We start from the raw sequence: 23,735 nt of genomic DNA, 5'->3' as shown, positions 1-23,735 counted from the left end.
TCCTTCATGCAAAAGGTCTCTTGTAAGGTATCATTACAAAGCTTATAATCTACTGAGTGTGATCATCCTATCTGTATAAATGTATCATTCTTGTATCTGAAACTAGAAATATAAAATATAACTCTGAGGGCCTATTATAATTATGCAAAGTGTGGGCCATTAATGGTGGTTTGGAATCTTGATAACTCCCATCAACCAAGACAATTGTGTGCAGCTGGGTGTGTTTTACCTGTAAGTCTTCCTGTATACCTGTGTGCTGGCAAGTGGGCAGTGATGTCTTGCAGTGACATGTGATCATGTCACCTGAACTGGAATCCATCTTTAACCTGGTGTCTTTCCATTGAGAAGGAGGGGGTGGGAACCCAGAGAGAGGGACAAAGGATTCCCACCTTATGCAAAAGATATATAAAGGGGTGGAACAGAACAAAGGGAAGGGAGCCATCATGAAGAATCCCCCAGGGCCACCAAGGTGGGGGGGGGGCCAAGTGGGGCAATTTTCCCCGGGCCCCACAGGGGCCCCCACAAGAATATCGTATTCTATAGTATTGCAACTCTTTTTATGGAAGGGGCCCCTGAAATTGCTTTGTCCCAGGCCCCCTGAATCCTCTGGGCTGCCCTGGAATCCCCTAGCTACCACCTGAGCTGGAACAAGAGCTGGACCAGGGGAAAGAATTGTGCCCAGGCCTGGAAGGTGTCCAGTCTGAGGAAAAAACTTACTGAAGCATCTCTGAGGGTGAGATTATCTGTATTCAGTTTGGTTAGACATAGATTTGCACATTTTATTTTATTTTGCTTGGTAACTTACTTTGTTCTGTCTGTTACTACTTGGAACCACTTAAATCCTACTTTCTGTATTTAATAAAATCACTTTTTACTTATTAATTAACTCAGAGTGTGTATTAATACCTGGGGGAGCAAACAGCTGTGCATCTGGAACAGCCTTCCAAGGGGAGTAGTGGGGGCAAAAGACATATCTGGCTTCAGGACTAAGCTTGATAAGTTTATGGAGGGGAGGGGAGGGGAGGGGAGGGGATGATGGGGGAGGGATAGCTCAGTGGTTTGAGCATTGGCCTGCTAAACCCAGGGTTGTGAGTTCAATCTTTGAGGAGGCCACTTAAGGATCTGGGGCAAAAATTGGTCCTGCTAGTGAAGGCAGGGGGCTGGACTAGATGACCTTTCAAGGTCCCTTCCAGTTCTAGGAGATTGGTATATCTCCAATTATTACCTTTATTTTATTATTACCTATGGGATAGCCTAATTTTGGCAATTAATTGATCTTTGATTATTAGCAGGTAAATATGCCCAATGGTCTGTGATGGGATGTTAGATGGGGTGGGATCTGAGTTACTACAGAGAATTCTTTCCTGGGTGTCTGGCTGGTGAGTCTTGCCCATATGCTCAGGGTTTAACTGGTCGCCATATTTGGGGTCGGGAAGGAATTTTCCTCCAGGGAAGATTGGCAGAGGCCCTGGAGGTTTTTCGCCTTCCTCTGCAGCATGGGGCACAGGTCACTTGCTGGAGGATTTTCTGCACCTTGAGGTCTTTAAACCATGATTTGAGGACTTCAATAACTCAGACATAGGTTAGGGGTTTGTTACAGGAGTGGGTGGGTGAGATTCTGTGGCCTGCATTGTGCAGGAGGTCAGACTAGATGACCATAATGGTCCCTTCTGACCTTGAGTTTACCCTGTATAAGCTTTATACAGCGTAAAACAGATTTATTTGGGTTTAGACCCCATTGGGAGTTGGGCATCTGAGTGTTAAAGGCAGGAACACTTCTGTTAGCTTCTTTCAGGTAAACCTGCAGCTTTGGGGCAAGTAATTCAGACCGCAGACAGGAGTGTCTGGCTCAGCAAGACAGGGTGCTGGGGCCCTGAGCTGGCAGGGAAAGCAGGAGCAGAGGTAATCTTGGCACATCAGGTGGCAGCTCCCAAGGGCAGTTCTGTGATCTAACCTGTCACGGGGTGTGGGGGTGTCTGCATTTACAGGGCGGGGTGGTGGTGGTGAGGGCCGATGATGGATTAGACCCTGAGAGTGAAGATGGGCTGTATGGCACCATAGAGAAGTTTGCAGCTCCATCAAATGCACAAGCAGCCATCTGTTTGGGGTCCAATTGACAAGCATTTAATGGATGTGGGTTGTCACAGATGTAGCCGATGTGTCTTCTATAACTTGAACATCTAGAAATGTATTTACTAGCCTACCACTGACATCAAGATAATGTACACAATGACTTAATACTTGCCCATTTGCATCGGTGCATTCATTAGCCATGTATGCAAATTTTTGAATGTGGTGAGAGACTTCTTCACTTTTTCAGCTGTTGAGTCTTTCACTGTTGCACCATATGCTTCCAGCCAGTCAGTTGAGTTTCTTGCAGAAAGATAGTGAGCATTTGCTGGTCTTGTTCAGAACCAGTGTTCAACTTCAAGATGAACAAGTGACAATGCACTTAACATTGGCCTCCAGTTGGTAGTGTGTGATATCTCTTGCTTAAATAGAAAGTATGATGCCACACCCATGTTTGTTCGTATGTCTCTTGAGGTTCGACCCAGCTCACAGTGATTTCAGCTGAGCTCTCAGTGGGGGAACCTTGCTGCTAGTGCAGACTGGGCCCTCTCTTCACTTAGACCTGATTATCAGTGATTTCAGCTCTAGAGGTCACTTAACAAAACAAAAGACTATCTATGGAGCCTAATCAGCTCTGTCTTTAAACAGTGGAGAGGGGCAGGTCAAATAGTATTTGTGACTCAGGCAGACCATCAAGCAAAACACCTGTCCCCACCCTTTCTCTTGATGCCCTCAATCAGCACAGGCTACGTACAGCTCCACTGCCCTTTACTTATACAATAAGAATAACAACATTTCATCCCCCCGCCCTCCCCCCCCAAATCTATCACTTGGGCAACGCAGCTCCGTTTGCTGGATACCTAGGTAGATTGGGTGTGACTGTAAACACAATCTGGTCCTGAAGTCTTTCCCTCCAGCTCATCACTAGCTGTCAGGGAGAGCTCATTTAGACTTTGTTTACAGATCATAATTTGGCCAGCATCACTGAAATGAATGCACTGACATTGTCATAAAAACAAAAGCTATATAAGGAAGCTGTGTTCACATTTTTCAAATCTATTATACTTTTTCAGCTACATGTATTTTATCATACACTTTATATGCTTTTAAAGTATGTATTAATGTTTCAATTTCAATTCAGATTTCCAAACAATCAGTAAATTGGCAACACTACAAGTAACTAATACACAAAACTGGGGTGGGGGGAATTCAGAGGAGTGTAGGGAAATCCCTCTGTTGAACAAAACCGGCCCCAGGACTGACCCCCCTGGGGCACTCCGCTTGATACCGGCTGCCAACTAGACATCGAGCCATTGATGACTACCCGTTGAGCCCGACAATCTAGCCAGCTTTCTATCCACTTTATAGTCCATTCATCCAATCCATACTTTTTTAACTTGCTGGCAAGAATACTGTGGGAGACCGTATCAAAAGCTCTGCTAAAGTCAAGATATATCACTTCCACTGCTTTCCCCATATCCACACAGCCAGTTATCTCATCATAGAAGGCAATCAGGTTGTCAGGTTGTCAGAAGACAATCAGACTTCCCCAGAGTGCAACCTGGAACTGGGTTACCATTGAGCACTCTGACATTCCAGTCTGGGCCCCCTCTCACACTGTGAAGCTGTGACAAGCTGCAGACTCCTCCCAGTCCTGCACTCACACAAATACTTAGGGTATGTCTTCACTAGCCATGTTAAAGCGCTTTTAATGTGGCTGTGTATTCACAGCACCAGCTGTAAAAAAATCCAACCCCATGAGGGGAGTAGCTACCAGCACTAGGAGTGCGGCTCCCAGTGCTGGTGCTCTGTCTACACTTCCACTTTACAGTACTGAAACCTACATCACTCAGGAGTGTGTTTTTCACACCCCGAGTGAGAAAGTTGCAGTGCTGTAAAGTGGCAGTGTAGACAAAGCCTTACACAGCCAGGGACACACCCAGCTGCAGTTACATGAATGCTTCTCCTAGCGACTCATGAACTAACAATAGAGGGGTTCCAGCCAGCTCCTCCCGAGCTCCACAGCCTAGCACCCCAGAGCTGTGCCGGCTTGCACTAGTCAAAGGCCTGACCAGTGTAAGTTTATTACCCAGTCCAGGTAGGAGAGGACAATGCACATTTTGTTTCTGAGCAGATTCTCCAAGCCCTTCAAGCAAAACACACTGTTTTAAGTAAAAAATATAAAACAGATTTATTAACTACAGAAAGATAGATTTTAAATTATTATAAGTAATAGTGTACAGATCAAAGTTGGTTACCTAAGAAATAAACAAAATCGTAATCTAAATTCTATAGACAGGATTTGAAACAGGTACAAACAGTCCACCAATCTTCTATACACAGGCAGGGCTTTCTTCTTTCCCACCTGGGACCCCCTTCCCCAGTTCAGTCTTTTTAACTGAGGTGTTTCCAGGTGTTGTAAGGGGAGTGAGTCCCCGTGATGATGTCACTTCCCCCTTTTATAGATTCTTCCATGGGCAGGGAACTTCATTGTCCCAAACAAAGTCCCCAGTACAGTTTGTGGAAAAATACAGGCACAAGATGGAGTCCAGTATTGCATTATCTAGTCACATGCCCTTGCATGCTTCGATGAGTCATAGCAGGCATTACCCATACATTGGCTGAAGCATCCACAGGAAAGCTCATCAGGTGAGGATAAGTTTTTCCCATGGCCCATTGTTTTAGTTGATGGGCCATTACCTTAAATAGTTCATTCACAATGTGCTGGCTAGACTGGATGTAAACTGACTTGTGGGAGTTACCCAGGAGCAAGCACATTTGAAATACAGATGCATAGTCAATATTCATAACTCCAGGTACAAAAATGATACATGCATACAAATAGGATAATCATAGAATCATAGACTTTAAGGTCAGAAGGGACCATTATGATCATCTAGTCTGACCTCCTGCACAACGCAGGCCACAGAATCTTACCCACCCACTCCTGTATCAAACCTGCGTCTGAGCCATTGAAGTCCTCAAATGATGGTTTAAAGACTTTAAGGTGCAGAGAACCTTCCAGCAAGTGACCCGTGCCCCACGCTGCAGAGGAAGGTGAAAAAAACCCAGGGCTTCTGTCAATCTGCCCTGGAGGGAAATTCCTTCCCGACCCCAAATATGGCGATCAGCTAAACCCTGAGCACGTGGGCAAGACTCACCAGCCCGACACCCAGGAAAGAATTCTCTGTAGTAACTCAGATCCCATCCCGTCTAATATCCCATCACAGGCCATTGGGCATATTTAACGCTAGTAGCCAAAGACAAATTAATTGCCAAAATTAGGCTATCTCATTATACCATCTCCTCCATAAACTTAACAAGCTTAGTCTTGAAGCCAGATATGTCTTTTGCCCCCACTACTCCCCTTGGAAGGCTGGTCCAGAACTTCACTCCTTTGATGGTTAGAAATCTTCATCTAATTTCAAGTCTAAACTTCCTGATAGCCAGTTTATATCCATTTGTTCTTGTGTCCACATTGGTACTGAGCTTAAATAATTCCTCTCCCTCCCTGGTATTTATTCCTCTGATATATTTATAGAGAGCAATCATATCTCCCCTCAGCCTTCTTTTGTTTATGCTAAACAAGCCAAGCTCTTTGAGTCCCTTGCATCCGAAGAAGTGGGTATTCACCCACGAAAGCTCATGCTGCAAAACGTCTGTTAGTCTATAAGGTGCCACAGGATTCTTTGCTGCAAGCTCTTTGAGTCTCCTTTCATATGACAGGATTTCCATTCCTCGGATCATCCTAGTAGCCCTTCTCTGAACCTGTTCCAGTTTGAATTAATCCTTCTTAAACATGGGAGACCAGAACTGCACACAGTATTTCAGATGAGGTCTCACCAGTGCCTTGTATAACGGTACTAACACCTCCATATCTCTATTGGAAATACCTCGCCTGGTGCATCCCAAGACTGCATTAGCTTTTTTCACAGCCATATCACATTGGCGGGTCATAGTCATCCTGTGATCAACCAATACTCCAAAGTCCTTCTCCTCAGTTACTTCCAACTGATGCCTCCCCAGCTTATAACAATAGTTCTTGTTATTAATCCCTAAATGCATGACCTTGCACTTTTCACTATTAAATTTCATCCTATTACTAGTACTCCAGTTTACAAGGTCATCCAGATCTTCCTGTATGATATCCCAGTCCTTCTCTGTATTGGCAATACCTCCAAGCTTTGTGTCATCTGCAAACTTTATTAGCACATTCCCACTTTTCCCAAGGTCAGTAATAAAAAGATTAAATAAGGTTGGTCCCAAAACCAGTCCCTGAGGAACTCCACTAGTAACCTCCCTCCAGCCTGACAGTTCACCCTTCAGTACGACCCGTTGTAGTCTCCCCTTTAACCAGTTCCTTATCCACCTTTCAATTTTCATATTGATCCCCATCTGTAGCGAGTCGGTGTGGCTCCCCTCCTGCCCAGCAGAGGGCGCTCCCTCCCAGAAGCCCAGCTGGGCTGAGCCACCACTTCCTGTCCCCGCCCCCCGGAAGTCAAGGGGCGGGACAGGAAGTAGAAAAGGAGAACGCCAGAGCTCAGTCAGGAGCCAGCCACCGCCGCGAGCAGACGTGCCGGCGGGAGTTCCAGACTGGGAACCCTCCAGGACCCAAGGCGGCGATCCGGACTGGCCCCCACTGCCCCGCGCCCGGTACGATGAGGAACCCGCGGAACTTCCCCGGGATCGGAACCCAGAGCCGCCGCTAGGACTTCCCCGCGCCCGGTACGAGGAGGAGCCGCCGCCGCCGCTTCCGCCCTGCTGTTACCCGGAGGAGCCATCGGAGGCAGCCGGGCCGGACTTCCCGCAGGAGTTGCCGGACCTGCCCCCAAGCCCTGGTCCTGCGGACCCCATGCCGATGGACTGGTCCGAACTCCCGGCGACCGAGGAGCAGGTACCCATAGAGGGGGAAATGGACTGTAGCCCGGGGATAGCCGATCCCTGTCAGGCTATAGGCACCGAGGTGCCCATGTCGGTGTGTTTCGGTCAGGACCCCACTGACCAGCGGCCGTGCTAGCCGCTAATAGGGCCCCGGGCTGGGACACAGTGGAGTGGGTGGGCCTGTGTCCCCCCTGCCACCCCACTCACGGGTGGCAGTCTTCCCCCTCACCCCAGCGCAGACAGAGTCGCCTGCACTAATTTGAGCGATTGTTATTGCTCAGCTCCTGCCACCAGGACCTGAGCCCTGTACACTGCTGTTCGCCCAGCCCCTGCTCCAGAGGGCCTGGGCCTATTTGTACTGCTGCCTGCCCAGCCCCTGCTCCAGAGGGCCTGGGCCTATTTGTACTGTTGTTTGCCCAGCCCCTGCTCCAGAGGGCCTGGGCTTCTATTGAACTGCTGTTGCCCCGCCCTGACTGAGGGCCTGGGCTTCCACTAATTGACTGGGTGCCTTGTGTTCAGCCCCTGCCTGAGGGTCTGAACCTGTGAGCCTTCTAATTGAGACTGATCGCTGTTGCCCAGCCCCCTGTTCCAGAGGGCCTGGGTTTATAGAGATTGCTGTTACCCAAGCCCCTGCTCCAGAGGGCCTGGGCTTATTGAGACTGATTGCTGTTGCCCAGCCCCCTGTTCCAGAGGGCCTGGGCTTATAGAGATCGCTGTTACCCCAGCCCCTGCTCCAGAGGGCCTGGGCTTATTGAGACTGATTGCTGTTACCCCAGCCCCTGTTCCAGAGGGCCTGGGCCTATTGAGACTGATTGCTGTTACCCAAGCCCCTGCTCCAGAGGGCCTGGGCTTATTGAGACTGATTGCTGTTGCCCAGCCCCCTGTTCCAGAGGGCCTGGGCTTATAGAGATTGCTGTTACCCCAGCCCCTGCTCCAGAGGGCCTGGGCTTATTGAGACTGATTGCTGTTACCCCAGCCCCTGCTCCAGAGGGCCTGGGCTTATTGAGACTGATTGCTGTTACCCCAGCCCCTGCTCCAGAGGGCCTGGGCTTATTGAGACTGATTGCTGTTGCCCAGCCCCCTGTTCCAGAGGGCCTGGGCTTATTGAGACTGATTGCTGTTACCCCAGCCCCTGCTCCAGAGGGCCTGGGCTTATTGAGACTGATTGCTGTTACCCCAGCCCCTGCTCCAGAGGGCCTGGGCTTATTGAGACTGATTGCTGTTATCCAGCCCCCCTGATCCAGAGGGCCTGAACGGGAGACAGTACTAACCCTGATTTCTTGCCGTCCCACCAGTTAGAGGGGACAAGGAGCGAGTCGGTGTGGCTCCCCTCCTGCCAGCCGGAGAGTTGAGCCCCGACCAACAGCTTACACCATCTTTTCCAATTTAGCTAATAATTCCCCTTGTGGAACCATATCAAATGCCTTACTGAAATAATCATATTCAGCAAACCATAACTTTTTCATTGACACCTTATATGATATATTTTGTACAAGATTTGTTGCAATTATATAACCCTGGTGAATATGAGGATGCCATGGTGTTACTTTGGGATATGGAATGTCACAAGGCCCTAGAGAATATGTTATAATTTTGGTTTACACTTAGCCATTTGTTTCCAGTATTCTTACGCACTAGCACTCCAATCTCTTTGCTTTGAAAATAAACTTCTTTTCCTGTGTACTATAAATAGACCTATAGTGCTGTGTGGTCAGTGGAGTGGGTTCCAAGATCTAACGAGGAAGTTTGGGGACCCTGTTTCTTTGGGAGCAGCGGCCCTGAGAATTCTGTGAGTGTTTGGTGAGCGGGGCTGGTCACTCCACAGGGACACTCCGATGGGTCAGGGGTAGGTATATGCCTATCACTCCCTGTACAGACAGTGAAGCCTGTGGCAACCAGGAAGGCAGCGCCTGTGCTGCCAGAGACTGGGGAATTCAGGGGGCTGACCCCCAGCAGGCACTTCCTCACACTAAGGGCAGGTGGGGGTGAGGTGCCTCACAACCTTGGCAAGCATCACACGCACCTCCCCCCAGCCTATTGTCAGGACCAGGCTGTGGACAGCCTGTGTGCATTAGTCAGCTGCTAAATTTCAGTGAGGAGGTGAGTAGCAGGGTCAGGAGCAAGCTCAGTCAAAATACCAGACACCAAGTTGCAGGCGGCAGGCGGCAGGCAGCAGGCAGCTAGCAGAGTCTGGGTCGAGTCAGGTCAGGAGTTCAGGAAGTCGGGGTCAGGTGCCAGGTTATAGACATCAAGCAAACAGCAAAGTCAAGGAAAAACCGGGGTCAGAAGCCCGAGTCTAGGGCCTACAGCAAGCAGGGTCTGGAGCAGAAGCGGCCTGTGTGGTTGCTCAGACAGCTCCCCATGATTGCTTCCTGGTTTAAATACTAGCATCAGCCAATACTTGGGCTGTGAGAGGCTGCGGCCACTCAGGCCCTGCTGGGTGTTACTTCCTGCAGACCCTAGCTTCAGAGGGTCCTCCAGCGGAAACCCAGTCTAAGGTTTCAGTGGCGATGCAGAAGGATCAGTGACCCAGAACCCCCCAAGTTCTTACATCAGCCCCCCTTCAGGGTGGTGCTTGTCCAGGTGAGCCCTGTGGAATTCCCTGCCAGGTCAGTGGTGTGGACATGGGAGGCAGGCTGCCAAGTGTGCTCTTTGGGGCTGTAGCCTTCCCTGTCCAACAGATAGTACAGGTGGCCATGCCTCCCGTGGGAATCTAGGATGGCATGCGCTTGGTATTCCTCACGATCCTGGCTTTCCACTGGTAGGGGCTGTGGTGTGGTTTGGTCAGTGAAAGGGTTCAGAAGGGAAACATGAAAAACTGGAGCATAAGCTTTCATGGGTGAATACCCACTTCGTCAGACTTATGCTCCAATACATCTGTTAGTCTGTAAGGTGCCACAGAACTCTTTGTTGCTTTTTAAAGATCCAGACTAACACGGCTACCGGGCTGATACATGAAAAACTGGGTATATTTTGAGAGACTGGGGAAGCTGTAGTTTAAAGATAACTGGGCTGATCTGGTGGCATATTGGGAAGGGTCCCAGGAACTGGTGGTCTAATTTCCAGGAGGGTCGACTGGTCTGGAGATGTTTGGTGGTAAGCCATACCTTCTGGGCTCCTGTGAACACTGAGGCTTCTTTTTGCCCAGGGTCCACGTGCCTCTTGTAAGCCTTCTTCGCCTTTTCTAGGTGGTTCCTGCATTCCTCCTGAATAAGATGGATCTGTTGGACCCTGTTGGTGGTGGCAGGGTTTTGGGAGACCAGGTGAAAATGGGGGTGGAACCTGTAATTAGCAAAGAAGGGGCTCTGACCTGCAGAGGCATGGTCAGTGTTGTTAAATGAAAATGTTGCCTATGGCCAGAGCATGAACCAGTTATCTTGGTGATAATTTATGAAACATTCAAGTACTGCTCCAGCACTTGGTTCACCTATTCAGTTTGTCCATCTGTTTGGGAGTAGTATGTGGTGGAGATGGATATGCAGATGTTCAGTAGCCAGAATGCTTTATGCCAGAAGCGAGAGGTGATCTGTGGGCCTTGGCTGGAAACTATATGGTCTGGGAGTCCATGGAGCTGAACCATGTTGTGCAGCAGGAGTTGGGTGGTAGTCTTGGCAGAGGGAAGGTGATTGCAGGGGATGAAGTGGGTCATTTTAATCAAGCAGTCCATGGCCATTAAGACTATGGTGTGGCCATCAGACACTGGGAGTTCCACAATGAAGTCTAGGCTGATGGCAGACCAAGGCCTATGTGGAGATTCCAGTGGTACTAAGGTGCCAAGGAGTCTAATCATAGGAATGGCCATATTGAGTCAGACTAATGGTCCATTTAGCACAGTGGTTCTCAAACTTATTGATCATGCCCCCCTTCTTTATGTCTGTAGTAATTTAGTCCATCTCCTCCCTGCTGCCCACCACACAAGTACATATACCAATACAAAAATAATCAACATGCAATTCTCATGAAATATTAAAAACAGTAAGGCATCAATTCAAACAGGGCCATTTAAGTCTATAGTAATGTAAAGTTTAAGTGAGATGCTGCTTACTGTCTATTACTGTTATTACTAGTGTTATGGGTGTGCCTGTTTTTTGGAGAAGAGCAATTTCATCCTGGGTTGGATGTTTGAGACAGCTATCCGGAAATCCCCTTTTGTGTGACAATGATATCGTTGTTTGTTTTTGATGTAAACTAGGGCAGAAAATGCTGTTTTGCATAAGTAGGTAGATGCAAAAGGAATTAAGATATTAATTGCAGCTATGGATAACACTGGATAATCCCCAGCAATTGACAGCCAGAACTCGCTTAGTGGAGTGGAAGCAAATATTGTCTTCAGTGATTGATCACTTGACAAGTCCAAGAGGGCTTCATTTGCCTCAGACAACAGATTCCTGGCAGAGGTGGTCGCAAGTGGTTGACGAATCTAATCATATTTATCAAGAGACAAATCCTCAAAATATTTTTAAAGTAGCTATTGAGGCCAGTGAGATGATGAGCAATTATTGGTTTTACCCTTTCAAGTTCAAGTTCATTATCCTCCAAAAACTCTGCAAATACTGGAAATATTTCTACAATCCCACCTTCTAGTTGTTCCTTCCAGCAATTAAATTTCTTCAAAAAGCCATCAATTTTATAATTTAATAGCAGAATGTTAGTATTGGGACCTTGAAGTGAAACACTGACCTCATTCAGTTTCTCAAAAATGTTTTCTAAATATGGTAACTTTGAAAGCCATTTTTAATCCCACAGATGTTCTGCATAAGGTGATCTGGTGTCTAGAAGGAACAAGCACAGTTCATCTTTCAGCTCAAATAATGCATCAAGATTTTTCCTCGAGATAGCCACCAGACTTCTGTATGTAAAAGCAGCTACTCCTGTTGTGATTCCATCTCTCTACAGAAACTCAAAAACAATCTTGAATTCAGGGGATGAGACTTAACAATGTTCATTATTTTTATTGCAGTTAGCAGGACACAGTTAAGTTCCAGTTTGACTGTCTTGGAAGCCAGAGCTTCCCTGTGTATAACGCACTGGGTGAAAACAACATACAGCACCACTTGAAGAACTTTTGCTTTCAGTCCAATTTTTTTCTCCACCATAGGACTGGCCCAATCTGTACATACACCAACACAGCATGACCACTCCAGCCTTTCTTCATGCATGAAGTTGTCAAGATTGCAAAATATTTCTTGTCCTGTCGTCTTTCCTTGAAGTGAATTGCAAAATAATAAATCTTGGCACTTCCTGTCATAGCAGTATCTCACATACACAAGTAGCTGAGCTGAATTAGATATGTCTCTAGACTCATCATGTTGCAAGGTGTATTTGGGGCTATATTTAGCACGTTTGATCAGCTGAACCTTTGTCGCTGGCGATTTCATCAATGCGTTGTGCAACTGTTTCATTGGACAAGTAGAGTTGCAAATTTGTCACTGTGCATAATGCAACACATTGCTACTGTGGCAGGAAGAATGAACATTTCGCCCATTGTGTATGGCTTTTTACATTTAGCAATTAGGTAGGAAACTTCATAGGAAGCCATTAGTGCTTTTCCTGGGGGTACTGTTTGTTTGTTCATAATATCCCATTGACCTTTAAGTTCTTGTTCTTTCCTCTGGAAATACTCTGCTGGCTTATCAGCATGCATGGCATGTTTGGGCTGCAGATGCCTCTTCAGTTTTACGGGTTTTAAGCTATCTTGTGCAAGCACTTCTGAGCATAAAACACACTGTGGGTGCTCCACTTTTTCAGTCATCAAGTAGGTGAAGCTCTATTGTATGTATTCCTCTTGATAGTTCCTCCATTTGACTTTATGCTGTGTCATGGCCTTATCTGTACCACACTTCACTGTTTGTGTGGCTTGCTTCTCAATATCTCCTACCTGTGCAGCAGTGCTTCACTTGAATCAGTTTTGGCTTCTTTGTTTTTCACTTGAGGTTTTTTTTCTGTTGCATGAATAAGCCAATGAGCAATTGTAATACGAGCAAAAGCAAAATTGCGATTGTGGTCAATGCTTACAATTAAATGTGCACACTTCGTCATAGCAAACAGATTAACATACAGATGACAATGACTTTGTATGCTGCTATGCAAGCTTAAGAGAAATCCATCAAAATGCGAGTGCCATTTAGAGCAGCGTTTCTCAAACTGGGGGTCCTGACCCAAAAAGGGATTACCAGCCTGTTGTAGGAGAGTCGTGGTATTGCCACCCTTACTTCTGAGCTGCCTTCAGAGCTGGGTGGCCAGAGACCGGTGGCTGCTGGCCAGGTGCCAGGTGCCCAGCTCTGAAGACAGTGCAGTTGCCAGCATCAGTGCAGCAGTAAGGGTGGCAATACCATACCATGCCACCCTTATTTCTCCACTGTTGCTAGCCCAGCTCCCGACCAGTAGCTGCTTTCTGACAGTGGCCAGTGGCAGATGCTTCAGAGGGAATGAACAGAAAAGGGCAGTTATCATGTGATCCATCTCCCGTCGTCCCAGCATCTGGCAGTCAGAGACTTAGGGTATGTCTACACTACAAGACTATTTCGAATCAACTTAATTCGAATTTGTGGAATCGACCTTATGAAGTCGAAGTTGTGTATCCACACTAAATACACTAGTTCGACTGTGTGAGTCCACAGTAATGGGGCCAGTGTCGACTTTGGAAGCGGTGCACTGTGGGAAGCTATCCCACAGTTCCCGCACTCGCCGCTGCCCATTGGAATTCTGGGATTTCCCCCCAATGCATGCTGGGGGGAAAAATGTGTCGAGGGTGGTTTTGGGTAACTGTCATCATTGAACCGTCAATCACGCCCTCCCTCCCTCCCTGAAAGCGCCTGCGGGCAATCTGTTCGTGCACTTTTCTGCTCAGTGACAGCGCGGGCGCCACAGCACTCTGAGCACGGATCCCGCTGCAGTTATGGCCGTTGTCAACTCCTTGCACCTTATCGTCCACCTCTTCCACAGTCAGCTGCTGAGAAATAGGGCTACTTTTCAATGGTGCTGCGAGCACTGGTGGACCATGGGGGACGTTTTACCAACATCAATGTCGGGTGGCCAGGCAAAGTTCATGACGTGCGTGTTTTCAGGAACTCTGGTCTGTTTAGACGCCTGCAGGAAGGTAGTTTCTTCCCGGACCACAAAATAAGTCTCGGGGATGTGCAGATGCCTATAGTGATCGTCGGGGACCCAGCCTACCCGCTAATGCCCTGGCTCGTGAAGCTCTGTGCAGGCACCTTGCACAGCGACAAGGAACTCTTCAAGTACCAGCGAGCAGTGAGCAGTGTGACCTGTGACTGTTCAGTTTCTTTACAGAGAAGCTGAACCTGCCCCTGTTTCTTTACCAAGTGACTGTTGACTAGCATCTGCAGTTACATACCCCGCCCACCCCGCTTCCCCAACTTCCAACACACGTTTAAAAATAAAATATATGTTCCACTGTAACTTTACAAAGGTTTCTTTATTGATGACTTTGCGTTACAGGGTTGAAACTGGGACACGGACTGTGCTGGGTAGGGTGTGCAGTGATGTAAAGACCGCCTGTAAACTCGAGGAATGACAGGCTCCTGCTCCCAGAGCGGTCTGCAGTGCCGGACTGGATGTTTCAACGGAGCCTGCCATCCCTCCTTTTTGGGACTCTGTGTGAGGGGGCTATGTGGCCTTTTGGCGGGGGAGGACGGATACAGATTCCTCTGCTGCGTGGCTCTGTGGTCCAGGACAGGGACCGTTGCATGAGATCTGTAACCCCCCTCCCCCGCTACAAAGTCACGTACCCCCCCACCCACACAGAACCTGCAAACCACCTCCCATACCGACCAGGGTGCCTACTGACTGCAGTGTGTGTGTGACCTGCTGCTGATCCTGCCCCCATGTCTGTACCCTGGTAAAGGTGATTGTCCTGTCAAATTACCAACCCCCTTCCCCCCCTTCAAACACAGTCTCCTCTAAAAGAACATGACGGAAACAGTAATTAACAGAAAAGTATTTTTTATTATCAACTAGACAGTTAGGGGATGAAACTGGGATGGGGGCTTGGGTGAGGCGGGAAGGAAAGGACTTCTCAAAATTTAGGGTATGAGAGCTTTTGGGTACTTGAGCACTCTGCTGGGGTGCAGTGACAGTTTACACGGCCTCTGGCGCCCCTCCTTCTGGTTATTTTGGGTGAGGGGGGGTATGGGACTTTGTGGCGGGGGAGGGCGGTTGCAGATACACTGCAGGGGGGCTCTGTCCTCCTGCCTGAGGTCCTGCAGAACATGCACAAGGTGCAGGAGCATGTCCGTTTGCTCCCTCATTAGTCCAAGCAGCGTTTGAGTCGCCTGCTTGTCTTCCTCACGCCACCTCTCCTCCCGTTCGCTGTGTGAGCGCTGGTACAGAGAGAGGGTCTCCCTCCACTGGCTCTGCTGGTCCGCCTCGTCTCGGGAGCACCCCATAAGTTCAGCGAACATCTCGTCCCGTGTCTTTTTCTTTCGCCGCCTAATCTTTGCCAGCTTCTGTGAGGGGGATGCTGTGGCGGGTCTGGAGACAGTCGAAGCTGTGTGATGGGAAAAAGGGAGTGAATTCCTTGCAAAGATAAATTTTTGCGAACAATGAACACAGTCTAGTTTGTCTCTGTGAATTCTGGGTTGAGATCCCAGTGCCTGATGGGGCAAAAACCATTTTCGCGGGTGGTTCTGGGTAAATGTCGTCAGTCATCCCTTTCTCCGGGAAAGCTACAGCAGACAATCATTTCAAGCCCGTTTTCCCTGGATTGCCCTGGCAGACGCCACAGCGTGGAAACCATGGAGCCTGTTTTGCCTTTTGTGCCTGTCACCGTATGTGTACTAGATGCCGCTGACAGAGGCGGTCCAGCAGCGCTACACAGCAGCATGCTTTTGCTTTTGCATGACAGCAGAGATGGTTACCAGCCATACTGTACCATCTACCATACCATAAATTGGTAATAAGATGGGCATGGTTACCAGTCCTTTTGCACTGCACCATTTGCTGCTGTCATAAGTGCCCCTGGCTGCTCTTAGCCAGGGGCGCAAAAGCCAAAATTGGGAATGACTCCCTGAGTCAATCCTTTTTGGTATCTAAAAATAGAATCAGTCCTGCCTAGAATATGGGCAAGTGTACTAGAGAACCACTGTATCAGAGCTGTTCTGATACAGCTGTATCACAGCTGTTCTGTGTCAGATCCTGCATAGATTATGAGCTGTATGCTATTCACAGGGGGTGCTCCTGCAACAACCCCACCTGTTCATTCCATTCTTCCCCAGCCTTCCTGGGCTACCATAGCATTGTCCCCCCACTTGTGTGATGAAGTAATAAAGAATGCAGGAATAAGACACAGTGACTTGTTAGTGAGAAATGAGTGGAAGGCAGCCTCCAGTTGCTATGATAGTCCAGATAGGACATTAAGGAGTGTGGAGGAGAGGAGCCCAGCATCCTGCTGCTAGTCCAGGGGCAATTGAATCTTTTCTTTACACGTGAAGGGTGGGGGCTGATGAAGCTCAGCCCCCTGTTGCTATGATGAAGACGGTTACCAGCCATACTGCACCATCTACCATGAAAAATTAGGTTCACCTGACACTGGGGGACCTGACAGATGGTAGTCGGCATGGTTACCAGTCCTTTTGCACTGCCCCATGTGCCAATAGGCTGATGATGAGGATGGATACCAGCCATATTGTACCATCAGCCATCCATAGCGTGGGGGGAGCAAGGATGTTGGTGTTGAGTGCTGCACCATCGCGTCTATCTGCAGCATTCAGTAAAGATAGGGTGACATGTAAAAGAGTCAAGAGAGGATTGTTTTCCCTTTCACTTCTGGGGGTGGGTGGGGGGCTGCGTAAATTGCCTAGCTATGCCCTGACCCACCGCGGACACTGTTTTTGACCCTAGAAGCATTTGGAGCTCAGCCAAGAATGCAAATGCTTTTCGGAGACAGCAGGAACTGTGGGATACCTTGCGTCCTCAGTCCCCCCTCCCTCCATGAGCGTCCATTTGATTCTTTGGGTTTCCGTTACGCTCGTCACGCAGCAGCGTGCTGAGTCTCTGCTATGCCGTCTGTCCGGAGATTTTTTTAAAAATACTTTGGACCAGGCGTAACATTACAGTAATTCCCCTAATTAGATGCAGGAGTCTCCGAGCGAGATCACCCTGAGGACGGTCACTGAAGGAGATAGAGAGCGCATGCTGCGTGAAAGCCAGCACAAACCAGGGCCCTATGCAGCCGTGCTCGGGGAGGCAATGCTCCCTGAGTACCTCATGAAAGCCTCGCGCGGAAAAGTGTGCTACCACAGAGCACCCAATAAGGCAGCTCTCCCCAGGAACCTCCTGTGGAGGCTTTTCGATTACCTCCAGGAGAGCTTCGTGGAGATCTCCCAGGAGGATTTCTGTTCTATCCCCATATATAGAGAGACCTCCTTTTCACATACTTCAGATTCCTGTTATATTAAGAATAAAAGTTTACATGGTTAAAGCACTTACCGACTGCTCCTTCCCCTGATTCAGGATCCGGGTTAATGGCCGGGGACGGTTGGTAGGGGATCTCCGTGACGGTGATGAAGAGATCCTGGCTGTCGGGGAAACCAGCGTTGTAAGCGCTGTTGCCTGCCTCGTCCTCCACAAACCCTTCCTCATCTTCCCCATCCGCGAACATCGCCGAGGAACTGGCCATCGACACTGTCCCATCGTCAGAGTCTATGGTCACTGGTGGGGCAGTGGTGGCAGGCTCCGTAGCATCCGTTTGCCGCTTTGATTTTTTGGTAGCCTTGTCTGGGGTCCTTGATTTTCGTGCGGCGCTGCGTTGCATCCCGGCTGTATCCTCTGTCTCTCATGGCTTTGGAGACCTTCTCGTAGGTCTTTGCATTCCGTTTTTTGGAGCGCAGCTCCGAAAGCACAGACTCCTCGCCCCACACACCGATCAGATCCAAGAGTTCCTGGTCAGTCTATGCTGGGTCCCTCTTTCTATTCAGAGATTATATGAACTCCTCTGCTGGAGAGCTCTGCATTGCTGCCGGTGCTGCTGAGCTCACCCCGATGTCCAACCACGAAATGAGATTCTAACTGTCCAGACAGGAAAAGGAATTCAAATTTTCCCGGGACTTTTCCTGTGTGGCTGGTCAGAGCATCCAAGCTCGGACTGCTGTCCAGAGCGTCAACAGAGTGGTGCAGTGTGGGATAGCTCCCGGAGCTAGTAAGTTTGATTTGCATCCACACCTAGCCTAATTCGACATAGCCATGTCGAATTTAGCGCTACTCCCCTCGTCGGGGTGGAGTACCGAATTCGAACTAAAGAGCCCTCTAGGTCGAATTAAATGGCTTCCTGGTGTGGACGGGTGCGCGGTTAATTCGAATTAACGCTGCTAAATTCGAATTAAAGTCCTAGTGTAGACCAGGCCTTAGGGACTCCCAGAGCATGGGGTTGTGTCCTGACCATCTTAGCTAATAGCCATTGTCTGGAGTGTCTTAGAATGTGCACAGCTCTTGTAGGAATCCACGTATGCTTGGACCTTGGCCTGAATGTGGAGCCATCAGAGAAACAGGCAATCATGTGGGAGGCCTTCTGGAGGCCAAACTGACGTGCCAGTGGAGTCAGGGATGCCCTGGGGACACACATATGTGCTCACTGAAGTATCTGCATCTTAGCCCCCAATGGCATAGACTGTGTTCCTTGGGCAAGCAGATCTTCTTTAGAAGTGGACCGGATCAGGAAGAGCAGCTCTGGATGAATTGTGGCATTGGCAAAATTACTAGGCTTAAGGAGTAAGGGGGGCTTCTAACAGGGGCGGCTCCAGGCCCCAGCATGCCAAGCGCGTGCTTGGGGCGGCAAGCCGCAGGGGGGCGCTCTGCCGGCACCACGAGGGCAGCAGGGGGGCTGCCTCTGACGGTTTGCCTGCGGAAGGTCCACTGGTCCCGCGGCTTCAGTGGACCTCCCGCAGGCGTGCCTGCGGAGGGTCCGCTGGTCCCGCGGCTTCGGAGGACCTCCTGCAGGCATGCCTGCGGCAGGTCCGCCGAAGCCGCGGGACCAGCGGACCCTCCGCAGGCAAACCGCCGGAGGCAGCCTGCCTGCCGTGCTTGGGGCGGCAAAATCTCTAGAGCTGCCCCTGGCTCCTAAGTTGGTTCCTTGTTTCCCCGGTAGTATTCTCCCTTCTGCGATAGACCATTGGCTTCCCCGTTTCATTTTACTGGGTGGGAGGTGTCTCGGAGTGTGGGGAAGTCAGGGCCCTGCACCCCTCTTCCTGAGATTCACCGTGACTTTCAGCCAGCCAGTAAAACAGAAGGTTTATTAGATGACAGGAACACAGTCCGAAGCGGAGCGTGTAGGTACAACCATAACCCCTCAATAAAGTCCTTCTGGGGGGTTCAGGGAGCTTAGACCCCAGCTTGGGGTTCCCTGCGTTGCACCACCCAGCCCAAGATTGAAAAACAAAGACCCCTCCAGCAGCTCTCTTCCCCCTCCCCCAAGCTCCTCCTCTCCTTTGTGTACTCTCCCAGACAGAAGGTGTCACTTCTCCCAACCCCCATCCTGGCTCAGGTTACAGCTCAGGTAGCTTTCTTCAAGGGAAGTCCCCCATCTTCTATGTAACTCTCCTGCAACATTCCCAGGTCAAATCCACCCCGCTTCCTGCTCCGTCACAGTAGGTGATTGTAAACTTGAACCACGAAATGAACAAGGCCCACCTTAACTGCCTCTGGTTCAATGCTGGGGCCTTGCAGAGGTACTCAAAGTTCTTATGATTGGTGAAAACCTGTACCAGGTGCCAAGCTCCCTCAAGGTGGTGATGCCATTTTTCAAATGCACTTTTTAATGTGAGCAGCTATTTATCCAGTATTTCATAGTTCATTTTGGTGGGGGTAACTTGGAGAGTAGAATGCACAGGGATGCAAAACTGACTGAGGTCTCAGTTGCTACCCCAACGGCCACATTGGACACATTTGCTTGCACTATAAATGGGCATGGTGGATTGCTGAATGAAGCCCCTGGTGAGGTTTTCCTGGATATACACATGTAATGCCTCCAGCTCTGGTTCAGACATGGTGTATATCCATCCATAGGACACATTTGCTCTGGGTTGTAGGTCTATTGGACAACTCTAGTCCCTGTATGGGGGTAATAAATCCATGTTTTTCTTTCCAAACACATCCAGGTAGACTTAGTACTTGTCAGGAGGGCTGAAGTTCTGGCCTGGAGCCCCTCCTGTCTAATTAGCTCCTAACATCTGGGGTTTCACTTGCCAGGGTCTTATCCAATCCTGGGCCCTGGATGTAGGTCACTTGGGGCTTGGTCACATTGTTGAAGGCATGCTTTCTGACAGTATTCGGAGAAGAAGCTAATGCTCCTCTGCTACCAGGAGCCATGTTGCACCAACCAAGGAATGCCAGGAATTATCAGGAAGAATGGAGAGTGGATCACATCAAAGCATATTATTTCTCGGTGCCCTTCCACTACCGTCTCAAAGGGGATGGTCTTGAGTCATCCATCACGAAGATAGGAGCAATCCATCAGTTGTCTTCACCAGGTCCAGTGTGAGTTTTGGCCAGAGAGGGATCTGGAGGGTTTGGGCTGCCTTAGCAGACCCAGACTCTATCATAGCTAGCTATGCAGGGGATCTGCTATGCCTGCCCCAAGACCCGCAACCCCAATAGCAACTGGAAATGTGGAGAGACACCTGCTTTTCAGGTTGGGTTCTACTTGAGGGTGGGGGAGAGGTTCTGGAGCATGGGGCTCTGATTGTGTCCAGGCTATACTCCCCTACCAGGCTGGTGCTGGTTCATTTCCTGAGTTCAAGCTGGGCAGGTGGCAGGGGGATGTCCTGGCGCCTCACAGTAAAAACAGAGGTTCAGCTGCCGTTGATGCTCTCTCTCCTCTGGGGTCAAGCGTTGGTGACTTAGGTCGACTTGCATGGGTCCAGGACTCGGTTCTACAGGCCAGGGCCATCCTTACCCATATGCAAACTATGCAGCTGCATAGGGCACCAGGAAATTTGGGGGGTTCAGAGAAGAGCCATGAGAATGATTAAAGGATTAGAAAACATGCCTTATAGTGATAGACTCAAAGAGATCAATCTATATGGCTTAACAAAGAGAAGGTTAAGGGGTGACTTGATCACAGTCTATAAGTACCTACGTGGGGAACAAATATTTAATAATGGTCACTTCAGTCTAGCAGAGAAATGCATAACATGGCCCAATGGCTGGAAGTTAAAGCTAGACAAATTCAGACTGGAAATATGGTGTAAATTTTTAACCGAGAGGGTAATTAACCAGTGGAACAGTTTATCAAGGGTCGTGGTGGATTCTCCAGTACTCGCAATTTTAAAATCAAAATTGGATGGTTTTCTAAAAGCTCTACTCTAGGAATTAATTTGGGGACATTCTCTGGCCTTTGTTACACAGGATGTCAGGCTGGATGATAACAATGGTCCCTGCTGGTGTTGAACTCTCTGAATGTATGACCCAGATGGGAATGCTGACTTTGTGACTCTAGGGGTGTATTAACTCGAGTGACCCCTGCCCCACCCAGTTACATCCCTGGGATCAGCCAATCATGAAGGAGAGGGGCCATGCTGCAGACCATCCAGTTGCCATAACACCTTGCACCTGCGCTGGTGCCACATGTATTGTACAGACATCTGGGAGCACATCTCATGGGTCCGACTGCCACAGTAAGCAGAGTTGCTCTGTTAACGCTGTGGGAGAGCTCTGCTCTCCTTTCTGGCTCCCCTGCCCACTGGTGGTGTTAGCTCAGCAACTTAGTCAAGCAAATTGGTTCTGGTGCAGCACACTCTAGATTTCAGTCCGCAGCCTTTGTTCCAACCAGTGGTGAGGCACAGAACAGGACCTGTGTCAAACACTGTCCTTTGTGCACAGGTCCACTGAGAGAAATTTGGGGCTCCAGTACATCATGTTTGCTGTGTCCCCACTCTCCCATTTCACCCTCCATTACTCCCTAGTTACAGACATTTTTCTGGAGGGTCCTTGAACTCAGGTTCCCAGCACAATTGTCCCCCTCTCTTGTCAGCCCTTTCAGGTAACTCTCATTTTGGCTAAAAGAGGCTAGTGCAGGGACATATTGGCAGCAACCTGTTGCAGTGAGAAAGCCGCACATGCTTTGCTAAGGAAAGCGCACTCACTGCATACAGAGCTGGAGTAGTGGTGACAGCTGAGGCAGTATTCAATGGGTGATGAACCCCCATGCTGGCCAGTGGTTCTGGACGCTGGTCAGAGAGACTGTGGGGAGGGCTCATCATATGTCACGAAGCTCACCAGGTCCAGGTGCCCTTCAGCTACTGAGAATACCTCCTTCTCTGCATGGACAGTTATTTCTGCTCTTTAGAGTGACGGCCCTTGTGGCAGCAGTAGGGTTTGCTGTCCTGATCTGAGCAGGTCAGACAGGGTCTGGGTCAGTCCCTCCCTAATGAAAACAGGCAGGGGGCTGCATCATGAAATTCCAAAATTAGTGGTTTTTTTGCTAAGATCTGGCATCAGGTCAGCAGGAGGGTGAACAGGTGAAATATGGTGGGACTAGTGCCTGCTAGTTGCTCACATACTCATGGAGTTTGGAACATTAGATGTATACAACACTAGAGAGGCTGTTGTTGAATACTGCACCCAGCTCTAGAGTCCACATTGCAACATGGAATTTGAAATGGGGGAAAGGGCTCTGGGAAAATGCACCAGAAAAATCTGAGGTCAGGAAAACTGGCTGTATAGTGAGATTAATGGAGCTCAGTCTGTTTAGTTTCTCCAAAAGAATGTTAAGGATGACTGAATTGAGGTCTAGAAGTACCTATGTGAGGAAAAAGTATCTGATTTTAGAGGGTCTTTAATCAGGCATAATGTGATCTAATGGCTGGAAGTTGAAATGAGTCACATTCAAACTTGAGATCAGAGAATATCAGCATTAGAAGGGACCTCAGGAGATCATCCAGTCCCACCCCCTGCTCAAACCAGGACCACTCCCCAGACAGATTTTTACCCAAATTCCCTCCTCAAGGATTGAGCTTACAACCCTGGGTTTAGCAGGCTAATGTGCAAACCAGTGAGCTATCCCTCCCCTCCTCAGGCCCCCTAAGGTGCAACTTTTTAATGGGGAGAAATTAACTATTGGAATGACTCACTCAAGAATGGGGCAGATTCTCCATCTCTTGGAGCCTCTACTGTGTGGTTAGGCATCTCTCTGACAGCTCTGCACCAGCTCAACCTGGCCCTCTGGGATAGTGGGACTGATGTGGATTGGGGGAATAGTGCTCCTGTGGCAGGGGCTCTGGATGCAGTTCTCTCACTTGGTGCTGCAGATCAGTCTGCAGGGTTCCTTGGCCTTGACAGCCATGAATTTCAATTCTCCTTAAAAAATAACCTGAAAGGCTCCTATGAGACTCCATGGGGCACTAGGGCCTGGCTGGGGGATGCTCTGCAGCAATGGGGCTCCGTGGGACACTGCGGCCTTGCTTGGGGATACTCGGCAGGAATGGGGCTCTGTGGGGTACTGGGGCCTGGCCAGGGAATGCTCTGCAGGAACAGGGCTCTGTGAGGCACTGGGGCCTGCCTTGGGGATGCTCTGCAGGAACAGGTCTCTGTGGGGCACTGGGACCTGGCCAGGGGATACTTGGCAGGAACGAGGCTCTGTGGGGAACTGGGGCCTGGCCAGGGGATACTTGGCAGGAACGAGGCTCTGTGGGGAACTGGGGCCTGGCTGGGGGATGATCTGCAGGAACAAGTCTCTGTGGGGCACTGGGGCCTGGCCAGGGAGTGCTCTGCAGGAACAGGGCTCCGTGGGGTACTGGGGCTTGGCTGGGGGATGCTCTGCAGGAACAGGT

The sequence above is a fragment of the Mauremys mutica genome, chromosome 20, assembly GCF_020497125.1.
Source record: "Mauremys mutica isolate MM-2020 ecotype Southern chromosome 20, ASM2049712v1, whole genome shotgun sequence".
NCBI lineage: Eukaryota > Metazoa > Chordata > Testudines > Geoemydidae > Mauremys > Mauremys mutica.
This window is presented reverse-complemented; position numbering follows the sequence as displayed.